Source organism: Gadus macrocephalus, chromosome 22, assembly GCF_031168955.1.
Source record: "Gadus macrocephalus chromosome 22, ASM3116895v1".
Classification (NCBI taxonomy): Eukaryota; Metazoa; Chordata; class Actinopteri; order Gadiformes; family Gadidae; genus Gadus; species Gadus macrocephalus.
Genome location: NC_082403.1, coordinates 9,258,922 through 9,276,410, shown reverse-complemented (window position 1 = coordinate 9,276,410; position 17,489 = coordinate 9,258,922). Strand labels below are relative to the sequence as shown.

Here is a 17,489-nt window from a genome sequence, read left to right as displayed (position 1 = left end):
CACAGTCTCTTGGAGAGTACAGGCTTGCCCCTGCAAAGTGTGTGTGTGTGTGTGTGTGTGTGTGTGTGTGTGTGTGTGTGTGTGTGTGTGTGTGTGTGTGTGTGTGTGTGTGTGTGTGTGTGTGTGTGTGTGTGTGTGTGTCTGTCTGTGTGTGTGTGTAACATCTTGAAGGCTTGAAGGTCAACCTGGACATGGCCGGGAAGATGGATGCTTCTACCAGAGAGCGGGCAGCAGACATGTCTCATTCTCTGCTCTAGAGGGCTAGGATAACTCCCTCACGCTTCAGAGGGGTGTGTTTAGTGAGGGGAACTCACAGAGCGCTGCAGAGTCTCCTGCTACGACTCAGAGGATCCTCAAGGGAACCAGGCAGACGGCAGATATGAGAGCACAAGAGGAAGAGGAAAAATTGCAGACTATACCCTGTGGTGCCTCATCATCTATCTAGATGGCCCTTGGCTCGGCACCACACCAGATGGGGGGGGGGGGGGCCTTTGATCCAGTCGGACAGCCACCATTTGGACTGGTTGAGATAAAGTGTAAACTAATGCTGAGGACTATCTAGGTGGTAAATACCTCATCATTCAGCCTGGTTCCTTGGCGCTCAGTGAACGGTCAGCTGTGGATCACTGCAGTGGTGCGACTCTGTGATTCGTTCCCAAGAGACACTGGTGCAGCGACCGCGGCGGTGGCATGTTGTGGGACGGTTCCCTGTGAACTAAAGATCCAGGGCTATTTCTTGGGTTCCAGTTTGTCCCATGGCCCACACTAAATCATGTCCCATGAGACTTGGAGCCTAGAATCATAGACTCAGTGAAAAGGGGCCTATGAACATGTTCAAATATCCTGGTTCGTATCCAGAATCATCTGGAATGACCAGGGTCGTTTGGTGTAACCTACTGCAGAGCACCAGCTGGGGGCACCGGGAGAGACCATATGAATAAGGGAGAGAGGAAGGTGCTACAGGTGGAGAGAATGCCCCCTCCACCAGTGGAAACCTCACCCCTCTCCAACCCTCCACCCTAGGGCAGATTCACCTATAACCTAGGGCTACAGCTTAGCTTAAACCTAGCCATAACCTAGTGCTATAACCTAGTTATATCTAAGTGATATAGTTTAGCTACATCCTTTTAATAAAGCTTAACTATAACCTAGTATTACAGTTTAGCTATAGTTTAGCTCCAACCTAGTGTTACAGCCTAGCTATAGCCTAGCTCTAACCTAGCTCTACAGCCCAGCTATAGCCTAGCAATAACCTTGTGCTTATTGTTAGCTATAGCCGAGCTATAACCGAGTGCTACAGCTCAGCTACAGACTAGCTATAATCTAGATGTTTCACTGAAAATTACAACATGTAAAATAATTCCAAGTATAATTTGACATTAAGTTGTGCTGAAGCGGAGTACATTGCTACATGAATCACCCTGAACATGGTTGTTAATTGTCCGTAAATATGATATTAACCAAATGTGAAAGTGTAAGTGTGGCACTCCTCGTTCAAGTGAACACGGTGGGTGTGATCTAATCGGAGCGCTAATCCTGTGTGTAGCTGGGTCTCCTGGACAGAGCGGCAGCACACGTGAGCTGGAACCATGGACAGCTCCTCAGTGGAAGGGCTTCTATTCATGCATGGCGCTGCGCCTCCACAACTGCTTTATATACACACTCACACATTCTAATAGTGAGATAGATAAACAGATAGAAGAATCTGTCTGTCTGTCTGTCTGTCTGTCTGTCTGTCTGTCTGTCTGTCTGTCTGTCTGTCTGTCTGTCTGTCTGTCTGTCTGTCTGTCTGTCTGTCTGTCTGTCTGTCTGTCTGTCTGTTCTTCCATCTTTTTCTTTATCCATCTATCTATTTGTGTTTCTATCTATCTATCTATCTATCTATCTATCTATCTATCTATCTATCTATCTATCTATCTATCTATCTATCTATCTATCTATCTATCTATCTATCTATCTATTGATCAATTGATTAATCAATTATTTTAATTTTGTAAACCATTCACCCAGTTAATTGTTGAATTCCTTATCTGTAAATATATGAATATACCTAATGACATACAATTTGCTGCACATTCTGTCATCGACTTGTACTGTGTAACGGCTGAAAAGTTTAATCAAATCTAATGTGAACATGTTAAAGTAAGAAAGCTGACAATACGTGGAACATGATAAAGTTACACATTGATGTTGAATCAGAAGAGGAAAAGATAACTTGATGAGGTAGCAACCACATCACTCATTACCTTGCTCATGAATATATCAACTTGATGAGCTTAATGTTTTGTTCTTAATATGTAGTGCTTGCGTGGCAGGTTTTTCAACCCGTTGAGATTTGGAAACACAAGTGTGACATTTTCTTTTGTTTTTTAGTGATTATTTTTCGCACATTCTGCATCTTACATACTACTCAGTATCATATAGTAGTACACAGTTTCATATAGAACACAGTTGCATAGTTAGGAAGTTGCATAGTACAGGATCATGATTCAGACCGCAAATCTAGCTAATGACACTCCCGTGTCAGAGTGAATAACAATTAGAATAAAATGGCGCATAAAACTGCTTCTCAATGTTCCCTGTGGGTAAAATTCAAAACACATGAAATCTATTCCCCATACTTAACATGTCTTGCCTCGACCCCTCATGGGAAACAAGCAAGAGAGAACACCTGGTGGCCAAAATATAAAAATATAGAAGGTATTTATAATATTAATAGTAATGTACTGTATATGTGTACAGTATATTATATATGTAATATATATATATATATGTGTTTTACCCCCGCAGATTTACAAGTCAAATGTAAACATTCAGGTATAAACAATATAAAATAGTCAAATAAGACACCAAGTTCTTCAAAATACCAATGCTAGAAATATACACTATTCAAAAATAGTTATCAAAAGAAAAAATTGCACCTGTGCCCTGTAGTACACATGTGTTGTCCGTCATTCACCATCCCACCCATCAATTCCAAACAAAGGGAACAACTCACAATACATTTCACTACTGAAACAGAGTGAACTCAGTAGTTTACAGAGTAGGAGAATGACATAACAAACTCCCTTGCATAGACACAAAAATGGTAAATGGACTGCATTTATAGAGCCACACCAGCAGCCACTCAAAGCGCTCGACAATTATGGCCTCACATTCACCCATTCACCCATTCATTCACACATTCACACACTGACGGTGGTGTCAGCGATGAAGGCCAACAGCCAGCACGTCGGGATGTCCTACTCAGCGACCCCAAACATTATAATGACTTTCCTTACACTCTACTGCTGTATTAAATTCTGTCGAAACAATGGCTATTAGGCAAATTATAATTTGCTTTCTAAAATATAAAATAGTGACATTTAATTGATTTTTTAATTTACTTTTGCTTTGCTTAGTCTTTTTTAAGACAATCCAAGCAAAAGCAAATGTGTTATAAAATGTGTTTTCTAAAATATGAGTTAATTTGAAATAACGCTATCGAGGTGCAATATTTAGCATTGTGATACTTCTTAACCTTATTTAAACTTGAAAAAATCTGTTAAAAAAATAGAGATTGCGAGAGGGATTGTCAATGAATATGTTTCAAGTTATTCAGTCTCAATGATTGTCAAAAATCCACTATTATATATTTCACTCTATGTTTTCTATTTCTATTGCAGTTATTTATTTAGCTGTTTTAACTAATTGTGACTGAGCGATGAAACAATTATTTAAAATGTGTTTTTGTGTGTCAGTGTCTTCGTGTGTGTTTGTGTGTGTGTGTGTGTTTGTCTGTGTGATTGTGTGCGGGTGGTTGTGTGTTTGTGTGTGTGTATGTGTGTGTGTGTGTGTCCTGTCTAAGCTCTGACCTACATAGTACAGATATATAACGAACAGCTGTGCAAAATGGTTCCTGAGAACACAGTGTTCCACATACGCACACACACACACACACACACACACACACACACACTCACACTCACACTCACACACACACACACTCACACACACGCACAAATATATACATTCCTTCCTCTCTCTCTCTCTCTCTCTCTCTCTCTCTCTCTCTCTCTCTCTCTCTCTCTCTCTCTCTCTCTCTCTCTCTCTCTCTCTCTCTCTCTCACTCTCTCTCTCTCACACACACACATACAGACACACACACTCCCCTTGGGTGAGTTTAGTCCCAGATTATCTTCATGATAGTCCAACTTTCTCTCAGTTTATGTAGAAATAGATTCTGGCACCCCTCCAGTCCCTGGTGTGTCCCTCAGCGTATGGTTCCCTCCTCCACACTCCCTTCCCATTTTGTCGCTCCGGGTGGATCAGAATCACAGCGCCGTCCGTCGTTGTTACATTGTTTGCAGCTTCGTTGTTCCGGAAGGATCCAACCTTTTTTTGTTCCCTCCACTAGCTTTCGGGCTGAGGAGAGAGTCTGGGCCCAATCGTCCTACAACCGAAGGTTGCGTTGCTTCTCTTGGAGTCCACAGAGGAGCCAGCCGCCAGATGATGGCTCCTAAACAAAAAGAAAAACATAAAAAAGTGTGAACCACAAATCTGTTTTGAAGAGATGAGACAAAGTTTGAACAAAGGGAACCCTCTGTCACACTAAATTATTGATTGAATTCATGGGATTAAATCATGAGGTTAATCTTTGATGTCTTGTAAAAACGAGGACAAATGGGGGCTCAATAATGTACATGTGTGGAGGGAACTTTTTCTTTTGCCTACGGGCCTCTGTCGTATAAGATTAGATTTGTTTTATGGAGTCTCAGTGTCAAATGCTACACTGAATATTATAATCAGACATTTATTGTCTGTTGATTGGACTACAATGGAGGTGGCGTGTAAGTGTCTCTCTTTCTCACACACACACACACACACACACACACACACACACACACACACACACACACACACACACACACACACACACACACACACACACACACACACACTAAATCCAACCCAGACAGAGTTGGCACAATATACCAACTGCTCCCCCCCCCCTTGACTCCAGACAAAACTCCCAAACACCCATGTCTACAGTCCCGTCTAGACACAAGCTGCTCTCCTCACAACCTTACTCGTTCCTCTCCTTCCTCTGCTCTTCTCTCCTCTTTTCTCTTCTCTTCTCCTTTCCTCTACTTTCCTCTCCTCTACTTTAATTTCCTTTCCTCCCTTCCTTCTCCCATCTCTATTTTCTTCTGTTCTATTCTCATCCTCCCTCTCCTCTCCTCTTTTCTCCTTTGTACTCTCCTTCTCTGTCCCAGCTCTTCTCATGTCCTTTAACTTCCTCTCCTCCTCTCCTCTCCTCTCCTCTCCTTTCTTCCAAGCCCCTCTCCCCTCCTCTCATCTCCTTCTCTCCTCTCCTCTCTCCTTTCCTCATCTTGTCTGAGACGCTGAGTGTTTTTCCCACGCTTCATTTTTCTCTGTCCTGTTGGCCCCCACTGTGGAGGCAGCAGAGGAGGGGGTGTGAGAAAGGATGGGGTGCCGTGTGTGTGTGTGTGTGTGTGTGTGTGTGTGTTGGGGGGGGAGGGGGCTACAAGGTCGCCATGGCAACCCAACATTGGAATGTCCCTGATTGGAGTATGTCGCGAGCTAATTATTCTGTGCATATGCTTAAGGAAAACAGCATCAACAGAGAAAGAGAGAGAGAGAGAGAAAAAAGAGAAAAAAAACACAACAATGAGGCTGGCCGTATTGAAATACAGACTGCATGGTGTGTGATTAACATATAAGCCCAATAAAAGCTTGGGAGAGAGAGAATGTTTCATTGTCACTCGCCCATTCAGATGTTCCATCTCTCAATGTCGAACCAACAACGCAATTCATTATTATTTTTTCACAAATAATGTCAAATCATAATGACACAATTAATTCTTTACTAATGTATGTGGGATCCAACCACAATTTTTCTATAAAAAAGGTAGCATTACTCTTGTGGAACATCATGATCTAAGGAAAAGTATTCCAGATTGAATGGAATTACAATTACAAATGTAAACCCAACTGGGGGAGGTGAGGGGGGGGTATAGGAGGAGCTCTCTGGTGATGACCCAAAACTTGTTAATCAAAGGCCTCCAAGAAGCTTAGACATAGTCAATAAAGTGTGTACGTGTGTGTGTTTCTTGGGTCTGAGGCGGGAAGGAAAGACAGGGGCGGGGGGGGGGGGGGTGTGAAAGAAAAGAGACTGGAGAGGGGGGGTGCTGATGGTGGTGGTGGTGGTGAGCTTTGAGAAGGGGCTGGGAGGGGGTGGGGGGGTTGGGAGCTACGGTGGGGTGTGTGTGGCTACATCCACAATGGCCGCCATTGTTTACCAATCTCCTGTGTCCATTAATCAGGCCGATGCGGCTCTAATGGGTGTTTTGGTTAAGCTGGTCTCCAGACCCCCGTCCCTCCGATGGCCTCAATAACCGCCTTACGCCACAAGTGCCGCCGCACATTTGGGGAGGACAATGTGCCGCTTGTCTGAAGGCCCCGGGATAGGATACACCTCCCTCCCTCCCTCCCTCTGTCTCTCTGTCCATCTCGCCCCCCTATACTCGCCGTCTCCCTTCTTCATGCCCCCCCTCCCCTCTCCACTGCCCCCCAAACTCCCCCCCAAAGTAAACCTCACACAGCAACACAAAGAGGGCCTCTCACTATTGAGACCTCACTGTTGCAGACTCCGTGTCCTTGTCTGTCTGAACTCCCCCCCCCCCCCCGACCTACCACACACACACACACACACACACACACACACACACACACACACACACACACACACACACACACACACACACACACACACACACACGCCAACACACACACACACACACACACACACACACACACACACACACACACACACACACACACACACACACACACACACACACACACACACACACACACACACACACACACACACGCACACACAAACCCTTCCCTGACTTTAGCTTTCTGTCCCGCTTCTGTGCCCAAAAGTCTCAGGTGGGTCACTGGGATTGTACTTTCCTCCGTAAACTGGAAATGAACTGGAAACAATATATTCCCTCTCTTTCATTTCTTCCCCCCTTTTGTTTCAATTCCACAGCCATCTCATAGTAAATAATGACTTGATTAGTACTCCGCTCCGACAGTACAGACTGCTCTCTTGCTCTCTGTACTGTGGTATTGTGTGGTTATGCGACAAGACCGAAGATGCACACAGCCATTTATGTTTTACAGAAAAACACAGCGCAATCTATAGGAATGGGTACTTGTACAGTTTATATATATTAAGCTCGTTAACAGGATATTAATATATACGTGCTATTGATTATACAGTGTACATATAAAAAGCTATATATTTATAACATATACATTCAGTGTAGCTGGTTGTATTTATGCAGTGTATAGCTGGTTGTATCTATGCGGTGCATACCTGGTTGTATTTATACAGTATGAAGCAGGTTGTATTTATTCAGTGTATAGAAGTTTGTGTTTATACAGTGTAAAGCGGGTTGTATTTATACAGTGTCTACCTGGTTGTATTTATGCAGTGTATAACTGGTTGTATTTATACAGTGTATTGCTGGTTGTATTTATGCAGTGTATAGCTGGTTGTATTTATACAGTGTATATCTGGTTCTATTCATACAGTGTAAAGCAGGTTGTATTTTTACAGAGTATAGTTGATTGTATTTATACCGTGTATATAGCATAGAAGCTGGTGGGTCATCGAGTATCCTCATGCCAGAGGGTGTGTGTGTGTGTGTGTGTGTGTGTGCGTGCGTGTGGGGGGGGTGGGACTGGTAGAGCCATTACAAGGACACAGCTGCCCTAAAAAATGCCAGCTTGCAGAGATTTAAAAGCGACTGGCTTCCTGATATTTGCCTTCTATCACATCCACCGCGTGGCATCTCCTGGGGATGAGCTTCGCAATTAACGCTCTGGCAGTAATTAACACCGTCTTCAGTCGAACGAACGGCGCCAGAATTAGCGAAGGGGGGCGGGGGTTCTACGTGAAGGTGGGGGTGGGTGGCGTGGCATGCTGTACCGCCGGCTATTATTCTGTTTTCCTGTTTCAGCTGCCATTTTGTGCCTGTCCTCTACCTAAGATGGTGGCAGGAGTGTGACTTGGTGATGTGGGGGTGAGGAGAAGGAGAAGGAGGAGAAGAAGGAGGAGGAGAAGGAGAAGAAGGAGGAGAAGGAGAAGGAGTAGAAGAAGGAGGAGGAGAAGGAGAAGAAGGAGGAGGAGGAGAAGAAGAAGGAGGAGGAGAAGGAGAAGGAGGAGGAGAAGGAGAAGAAGGAGACAGGCTGGCAGGGGAGGGGTTGGAGGTGAGGCTGATCATGGGGATTGGGGAGGAGTCTCGTGTTTTCATCCTTGTCGTCGGCGGCCGTGCTGAAAGGCACCCAACACAGGGAGGAGATGTGGGGCACGATGAGGGACAGGGTGCTGGTAAACGTGGTGGCATAAAGTAACGTTTCTCGGATACACATCCACACGTTCTGTCACAGGAACACAGACAGAAAAAGGTGATGCGGAAAGAGAATACACCCGAAATAACTACAGTATAATGATCTATTTTGTGTAATTTATGTTATTTGCATATGCTTAATAGGTGCCTCATTCACACACACACTTGCACATGCTCTCTCTCTTTCTCACACACACACAAAAGCACACACACACACACACACACACACACACACACTCACTTACAAACACACGCACACGCACATGCACACACACACACACACACACACACACACACACACACACACACACACACACACACACACACACACACACACACACACACACACACACACACAAGAAAACAACCAACACAGCCGTTCTCATGGTATGGTCTGCCCCTAAGCATGCAAATGACATTCATTATGCAAATGTATACAAATCAGGAGCAACCATCTGAGGACCTGGTCTGGGAAAATAACCAAAAGAATAAAATTAAATCAATGAAGGAAAGCATTAAAGAAAAGGAATGTAGGGGAAATCTGTTGTTTTTCATGTGGATGGCAGTTTTTTTGTGTGTGTGTGTGTGTGTGTGTGTGTGTGTGTGTGTGTGTGTGTGTGTGTGTGTGTGTGTGTGTGTGTGTGTGTGTGTGTGTGTGTGTGTGTGTGTGTGTTGTGAACCAACACTATCATACTATCCTAGAGGACCAAAGAATGAATAGACAAATGATTGTGAGCAGCATCAATTCTACCAATCTCATGTTTATAAAAAAAAATCTGCGTCAAACGCCAAACTCAAAATTGTCATCCTCATTAAAAAAAAAAAAATCATAATCAAACTGTTCTTGTGCCAACTGCCAAGCGTGCACTTGCTCTGGTTGCTACGGTACTGTGTGTATGTGTACACTGTGCATTATGGGCTGCTGGGGGGCCCTGCTGCTTAACCTTGTTTACGGCGCAGACCGGTGGCGTGGCTAGAACACAAGGACGATGAAGTAGCCGGCAGAGTGGAGATGCTCCAAACGACGCCCCCCCTGGCCCCTAATTGCCTCTTGAAAAAAGGTGATGATTAGAGGCTGTCTTTTTTCAGCTATGAGCCAATTGGAGCAGAGCATCCGCAGCCTGAGGTTGGGAATGAGCATGTGTAAAAAAGAAAAATTGTAACACATTATCCTTACCCTGACATTTATTGTTGTATACCTAATAAATCTGAAATGCTGCTTTGAATCTGATTTGTGTCGTTTTTTTTTGGTGTATGGGATATATGTAAAGCAATAAAATCGAGCATTCGTGTAGGGAAGATTTTTTTTTTTAAGTGATAACACTGATTTTGAGTTTGACACGTCTCATATATATAGGCCATGGGCTTGCACTGACACTATTTTAATGCTCTCCATCTTGTCCTGTTCACACTCTCCACACGTCAACTAGCAGCTTGCATTTGCTGTCACAATACGCACTATACCAGCCACCCATTTATTTGTCATGCAAGTGCCTATAATCGCAATGCATCCTATTAGCCAAAAACACTTAAATATAGCAGCCGATTCATAAAACGATGAATATATGTTGCGGTGCCCATTTTGGATTTCAATCCCTTTTCTCTTCCTCCAAAAGTCTGTTGTGTTTTGTGCTGTGTGTTATGAATTGTGCATCTCTGTGTGTTGTCTCTTAAAGCAAAGTTTAACTGAAACATACCAAATGGTGGTAGTATCAAGTGAATGTAGTACACCTTTGTGCTGACAGTGCCTACAGGCAGCTACGGGTTTTTGCTAACACAAATGGGCGAAGGGGAGTCATGTTCATCAGGACGCCTGTTGGTGTATCTATGCTACACCATCGGTGCATAGCCAAGTGTCAAAAGCTTACCACACAATTAGAACAAACACAAACACATTAATACACTCGACTGGTGCAACACGCATACACACACACACACACACACACACACACACACACTTGATGCATTCGAACACACTCACACACACAAAAACCCAATCATTGGACATGCGTTCACACGCATGAAAACACACACATGAACATACACACACACACACACACACACAAACACAAACACACACACACACACAAACACACCCATACACACACACACACACACAAACGCGCACACACACACACACACACACACACACACACACACACACACACACACACACACACACACACACAATCTGATAGCGCCAGAAATAGCAATATGCAGATCTAATTAAAATAAGCCGTTTTCCACTGTAACCTCCCTTAATTCCCGTTAACACTTGTCAACTCTTTTCCCAAAACACACGCCGTTGCACGTTCTCAACACACACACGTTTCACACAGGTCCTCTGTGAGGGCCCCCCACATTAACACACAAACACTGACCAAACACACAAACAGAAAATAGAAAAATCCTGTCACAACCTACCTTGGATCTTTTTTCTGTGGCGTCAGAGTGAAATCCTTCTCTGTGGTTCAGTACAGTTCTTGAAGTTTTTGCGTCTCTGGTTTTTGTGTTTTCACTGGTGGTGGCGGTTGCGATGGTGGGGGCAGGGGGGGCCTGGCGAGCGTGTAATGGGATTCTTGTTACTTTCGGTTATCTAGCTTTATGAAGAATGTATGCCACTCATACAGCTAGATAACCAAAGATAACAGACAACCCCTCAGGCCTTGGTCACGCAGTCCTCGGTCTTCCAGCGACACACACACACACACACACACACACACACACACACACACACACACACACACACACACACACACACACACACACACACACACACACACATACACACACACACACACAGACACACGCAAGCTCACACTGATTCACAAACACACACCTGCCAGTGTGGATACACCTGTGTGAACAAAGACATTGAGAAAACTGATTTTAAAAAAATGAACAGGAAAACAATCTTAAAAGAATATACCTTTGCACAGTGAAGGATCATTGGTAATCAATCAATGCATGTTGTGGTATAACATAAGCCTGAGTAGAGCTAGTTTCTTCACCTTAGCCCAGTCTGACTGCCGACTGAAACTCATGTTGTTCTTCTGCTGAAGGCTGAGTGTGTTTTCATGGATCTCCAGTGGTGAGGTGAATGTATTATAAAGGTATAGAAGGTGTTTTTTTTATGTTCTTTCAGTTTAAACATTGCCTTTCTTATATTTAATTTATTTGATACATTTATTGACATTAAAACATATTAGGCCTATGTCGGGGAAACAGAACCATTTAATTGTTGACGGTTTTATCCTCAAAGATTAATTTATAACCACATCTTCCTTTTTGGATGTAAATTGTGATGGGTTCATGAAGATTGTGCATATCATTTACATACAATTATGTTTTTCAGGAAGGATTATGAATATCATGAACGTCATATCGTGGCCATACCTTCGACCTAATAATTTAACATTATATCTCTCTCTTTTTCTATCTTCCTAACGCTCTGTTTGTGTCTGCCTTTTTTCTCCATTAAAAATGCCGTGCTTGGTTTTATGGACTGGGTAACGCAGTTTACAAAAATAGCTTTTGAAAAGTGGGCTGGATGAAAGAAGGGAAGGGGATGACGTCATGTGGATTGCTGCCTCTCAGCTAATGCATTTTCAACGAGGTGTGATGTCTAATTAATCTAAGCACACACACACACACGCAAACACACACACACACACACACACACACACACACACACACACACACACACACACACACACACACACACACACACACACACACACACACACACACACACACACATGCGTCCCAATTTGAGTATTTCAATGTATTTATTACAAAATCCTAATGCCTAAACGAAACGAATGTAATGTTTAATGTAACAAACGAATGTTCTCTATCACATCATTGGACTTGGCTCGTTGCCAAGAAAACCCCCAATGTTTTTGGCGTCAGATTGTTGCCCTGGTTGCTTTTAATGCGGGCGTCCTGACTATGGCTGAATGCTTTTTTTTTCATTCTACGCCTATTTTCTTTGGGCGAAATATACCTTCTAAATAGGGTAATGCTACAGCTGTATTATAATAGGTAATATAACAATATGACATTATATCAGAGCCATGTTATTTGTTCTTTCTTACTTTTCGTTGCATATTTTTCTTTACAGTCATTCAATAATAATAATTTATAACAATATTAATATTAATAATAATAATAATAATAATAATAATAATAATAATAATAATAATAATAAATGAATAGCCAGAATTATTAGGCATATTTACTTATTTATTCTGTCCAAATAACTAGTTAGGCCTACTACAACTTAATGTCGGTAAACCACAAAATATGCAATAGTGTAATCCTATACATTTGTTGTTGTGCTTTGTGTGATCTCACACACTGTAGTTCTCATGACGTGCCACAACAGTCTTTTAAGTTGTTAGGGTTCTAAATGTGCAATATGCGATGTTCGGCGTCTGCCATGGAACCGAGAGGGATTTAGGAACAATTCCCCAGCGCAATCAATTAGTTCCACACAGCGTGTGTGTGTGTGTGTGTGTGTGTGTGTGTGTGTGTGTGTGTGTGTGTGTGTGTGTGTGTGTGTGTGTGTGTGTGTGTGTGTGTGTGTGTGTGTGTGTGTGTGTGTGTGTGTGTGTGTGTGTGTGAAACAGAGAGAAAAAGGGAAAGAGACAGAAATGGAAGTAACAAAATAATATGAATATAATATAAATTAATATATTAACCATGATGTGCTGGTCAGGGAGCAATTTCCACGGTTGCTTAGATTGATATGGATATTCTGCAAAAGAAAAACGTGATGTTATAATTGAGCAGCCAGCACCGAGAAGAGTCTCGTGTCTGACGACAATAATTCTCGCACCCCAACATCTCAACCACTAGTCCTGTTAGCTCTGAATCAAATATGTCAAGTTGATTTGACATGGTAGTCTATCATAAATCAATGCTCTCTCGTTTTACGTGTCATTCCGTTCTTAATGGGGTTTGGATGAACAAAGAATATTCATCGTGGAAGCAAACTTATACTTTCACAGCACATGCACCCTCTTTTGATCAGTGAAATATAAGCATTCGTAGGCCTGAGTCCATGCCTTATCATACACATAATTAATAATGTAGGATCATTGTTTGTCGCTACTATAGGCCTAGGCCTATATGTTTCACTGTTCCAGCATGTCAGGGAGTAGCGTAGGCTAGGCCCTACATCCAATAACCTCGATTTTCTGTAGCTGTTGTTGTTATTTTACATGCGTTGAACAATCTATTAATTCTCAATTCTTCTGAAAATGTAAAACGTTTGGGGTGTAGATGGCTTACGTTAAGAAAATAATTGATATTCAACATATTATTTAATTGAAAGAAAAATGAGCGTAAAATAGGTTGGAATTCCCTTTCTAAAAGATTAGGCTAGCTTTACGTAGCTTTACGTAAGATGCCCCAAGCTCTACGTAGGATGCCCCCAGGTTTACGTAAGAGGCCCTCAGCTCTTCGTAAGATGCCCCCAGCTCTACGTAAGAAGTCTAATCCTGTGGCGCGGTGACCCCTGAACTGGTCTCTGCTTTTCACGTCGTATATTTTTCGGTTTGTTGTTTGACTGTTCAGTGTAAAGTTAGCCACACCATGTCGACGCATAAGGGCCGTCCTCGAATTTCCTGAGTTCACCCCTCGGATAACTTTGGTCCAGAATGGCAACACTCGCTCTACAGATAAGATATATTGGAATATTGACACTGCTGCACACGATGCATTGAACATGTATTAGTTTCAGTTGCATGTGTTTGTGTGTATATAGTCTGATATTAGAGAGAGAGAGAGAGAGAGAGAGAGAGAGAGAGAGAGAGAGAGAGAGAGAGAGAGAGAGAGAGAGAGAGAGAGAGAGAGAGAGAGAGAGAGAGAGAGAGAGGTCAACCAGGCACAGGATCACCCATTAAGCATCCCTAATTTGAACGACCATTAATTTGCTATTTTCAAAGAAAAATATCAGGCTTGACCATTCATGATTGATGCACAGCCGTAACGCAGCTTAAACTCGTAGGCCTATATGCATATCTCAGACGTACACGTTCAACCTAAAATATACATGCTGCACAGTGTATACTGTATATATATATATATATATATATATATATATATATATATACACACAAACACTTAAATATATATAGGAGCTCTTACTCTTTCACCAGGGGTGCAGAAGTGTTGATTGTCATGCAGGACGTCTCGAGACCAGCGAATCGCACGAGCATCCAGGGCGCGCGCCCCGCTCGAGACCAACCGCCAACATTCACCCGCGGATTCTCCTGCGTGGTGGCAACTGTTCCTTGCGCTGCTGTCGCACCGGCCGCCTCTATGTCCAAGCCCGCGGGTCCGCGGTGGGCCATGGTCGTCCCCGTTTACTGTTCTGCACGTCCATAGCCCTCTCCTATCAGCCCCCCCCCCCGCCCCGAGGATCTGTTCCTACCCGCTACATCTTCTTGCGCGACGCGACGTCGTCGGCAAGCTCACAAATGTATTATGTCTCACGCGGGTCCCCATTCTTATACGACGTCCGAGGGCCCGCCCCCCTTGTCAGCCAGTGAGGAGACGCTGCATCTCCACCCTCCACCGTTATTAGTGTTTTTAATGTTATGCAAGAAAAAACCGATGTGATTACAATTTCAACCTATCACAAAAGCCCACCCCCCACCCCTCTCTCTCTCTCTCTCTCTCTCTCTCTCTCTCTCTCTCTCTCTCTCTCTCTCTCTCTCTCTCTCTCTCTCTCTCTCTCTCTCTCTCTCTCTCTCTCTCTCTCTCTCTCTCTCTCTCTCTCTCTCTCTCTCTCCCTGTCATTCAATCTCCAGGGCCACGCAGTGACCGTTTACCGCCATTGTTTCAATTGCACACATGGCCTTCAAAAAACAAAAAAAAACAATGGCTTATGTCCCTCCAGCTTCTCTGTCTGTATATAATATAGCATGTTTATTGATAAACTATTAGGGATTGGGGGGGGGGGGGGGTACACTTGTCTACCATCGCTAAGGTAGATATTCTGTTTGTGTCATGATAGGTAGTTCTACTGAGTTGAATTATGCAAGTGAGAGGGAGGGGTGATCCGCAGCTGAAAAGCTGAATGTAGAATTGGAGCGGCACCCTGGCTAATTATCATGAGAATCACACGAGACCTCAATTATTCGTTTCAGGGGGAATTCTGTGAAACTATGGATAAATCCACAATCTTTACAGAAAGGCATTCGTGTAATAATAATTAGTAGTTCAACCAGTTAATTATGCAGTGATATACTGCCTATTGGACAGGATAGCCTATATGTGGAGGTATAGTGTGTTTAAACATGAATCCACCCAGCCGAGGGATGGAGCACTCGTGGTAACCAAGGGCGTGCCACGACGCGGCTGGGAACCCACGGGTTAATTGGCTCAGGATCATTTACAATAGGGACCGGGGGTTCCCAGCCATGCATGGGAACGCTCGGCGAGAGAGAAGCCAGTGGAGGGACCCCAACTGACAAGAGACTTTTCCCTCCCTCGTGATGGTTTAACTCATGTTTATCATCAACGGAGCCCCCCCCCCCACACACACACACACCCCCCTCCACACACACTCACTTCTCCGTCCGACGTGCGCCACACGCGCATACGTGCGCCGTTGCCAGGGAACAGTGCTCGTGAGAATAACGACGCTGCACTGATCCGTGGTTCACAATCTCAGAGACTGGCGTGAGACACCAGATGCAATAACAATCTTGGGTTTATTTTATTTTGCAGTTGTAGACAGTTTGATAGTGTTGGGATACAGTCTTCGGAACGCGCTGTGTGTGTGTGTGTGTGTGTGTGTGTGTGTGTGTGTGTGTGTGTGTGTGTGTGTGTGTGTGTGTGTGTGTGTGTGTGTGTGTGTGTGTGTGTGTGTGTGTGTGTGTGTGCGTGCGTGCGTGCGTGCGTGCGTGCGTGTGTGTGTGTGTGTGTGTGTGTGTGTGTGTGTGTGTGTGCGTGTGCGTGTGTGTGTACCAAACTGTTACAGACATTGGCGTTTGGGCGCATGAGTATAGGCCTGGTTCAATTTGGTGCAGAAGGTGTGATAGGGCCTAACCTACGTGTGTGAATTATTATCCATGAAGTGATTCGTAAAGAAACCGAGTGTGTCAACCAATGTGTCTCCAGACCCTCCCCGGCGAGTCAGTATTTAAATGAGCGCTCCCGTCTGAATGGGCTGGGAGACATAAAGACTGTGGGCAAAGTTTGGAAACATGCTGCAGACAGCTATTTTACGCCCGGTTTCAACTTCCCGCCAACATAAATCTTAGGCTACTGCTCAACATAACCCTTTTAACATAACCCTCAACTAAAAGTTGAACATCAACTGATTCGACAATTAATTTGTAGCTTGATTACAGTTCAGAATGAATTGAATGAATATAATGTTAATCAATAAACATGCATCATTTAAAATAAATAAAATGATGCATGTTTCATATATTACTGTAAGAATAATCTTACAGTAATATATGATTGGAAGATTGACAGGAATCTTAATCTATAGATATTCTAAATGTTGGCCCATTGTAAAAAGCCAATCCAATGTTTTTTTTATCAGTTAATAAATGAATGAAGACTGGGTTCATTTTTCAATCATCATGACTAAAGTCTGCATTCATCTGCCGAGAGAAATCGGAATGTTAATAAATTCATATTAAATTCCATAAACCGAACAACTTTTGTTGTGGCCAGCTGTAAGGTTACTGTTGTAGAACACTTACAACTAAGTTAAGCAACAGTGAGAATGGGTATAAGGAGATATAGGTAGATAGATATAGACAGACAGACATTGGAATGACAGGACTGGTGGGAGGCAAGATATATGCAAGATATAAATTAAAAAAGGTTAGAAATGCTAATGCTATGACATGGAAAAGGGTGGAGTGGATTTAGATTTTAATTTAAGGAGCCTGCCTATTCTGTTTTTATTATTATTATTATTATTATTATTACTCGGCATATTTTATTTAAAATCCAGGTCAATCAACATAGGCTGCCAATGCATCGGATTGATTAAGTCATTTTCGATTAGGCCTAAAAGGTTTTACTTTGCAC

The 17,489-nt window shown here is 43.2% G+C and overlaps 1 long non-coding RNA gene across 2 annotated transcripts; it reads right to left on the bottom strand.

The window, feature by feature from the left end:
- Window positions 1–3,806: 3,806 nt before the first annotated feature.
- On the bottom strand, window positions 3,807–14,834 carry LOC132450788 (uncharacterized). Of its 2 annotated transcripts, XR_009523908.1 has the most exons (4): window positions 14,580–14,834; window positions 13,130–13,185; window positions 10,851–11,283; window positions 3,807–4,498 (listed from the first exon to the last, which is right to left on the bottom strand). It is a non-coding gene; the product is annotated as an uncharacterized LOC132450788 (long non-coding RNA). The 2 variants fall into 2 exon arrangements; XR_009523909.1 differs by lacking the exon at window positions 13,130–13,185 and having other exon boundaries at window positions 14,580–14,830.
- Between the last annotated feature and the right edge of the window lie 2,655 nt (window positions 14,835–17,489).